This window comes from Orycteropus afer, unplaced genomic scaffold (genome assembly GCF_000298275.1).
Source record: "Orycteropus afer afer isolate SDZICR_OR568_19922 unplaced genomic scaffold, OryAfe1.0 scaffold00176, whole genome shotgun sequence".
Taxonomy (NCBI): Eukaryota; Metazoa; Chordata; class Mammalia; order Tubulidentata; family Orycteropodidae; genus Orycteropus; species Orycteropus afer.
This window is the reverse complement of record NW_006921763.1, coordinates 5,364,088-5,364,442: the sequence shown is the minus strand read 5'-3', so window position 1 is coordinate 5,364,442 and position 355 is coordinate 5,364,088.

The following is a 355-nucleotide window of genomic DNA, read 5'->3' as shown; positions in this document are numbered from 1 at the left end:
CTTATGAACAGTATCTTGGGATACCTGGAAGATAGGTCACTTTTAGATAGATGTGAGAGAAGGTAGGAGACTGGAAGTCCAAGACCCCCTGTCAATAGTCGGGACAAAGGCACAATATCTTTGAACTTGTTTCCTCAACTGTAAGTCAACGAGTCAGAGCCAAACAACTCTCACAGTTCAGAATTCTATCTCTAACTAACTATATTTGAAAAGAACTATTGAGATGACTATGATAGCATGAATTTCTATAAACCTGGGCTTCCTAACAAACCCTGGGCCAGGTAGGAAACATAGGTATTGGAGGTAGCCAGGTGAGAAAGACCAGGCAGGAGGTGACAAATAGAAAGTGTTTTGT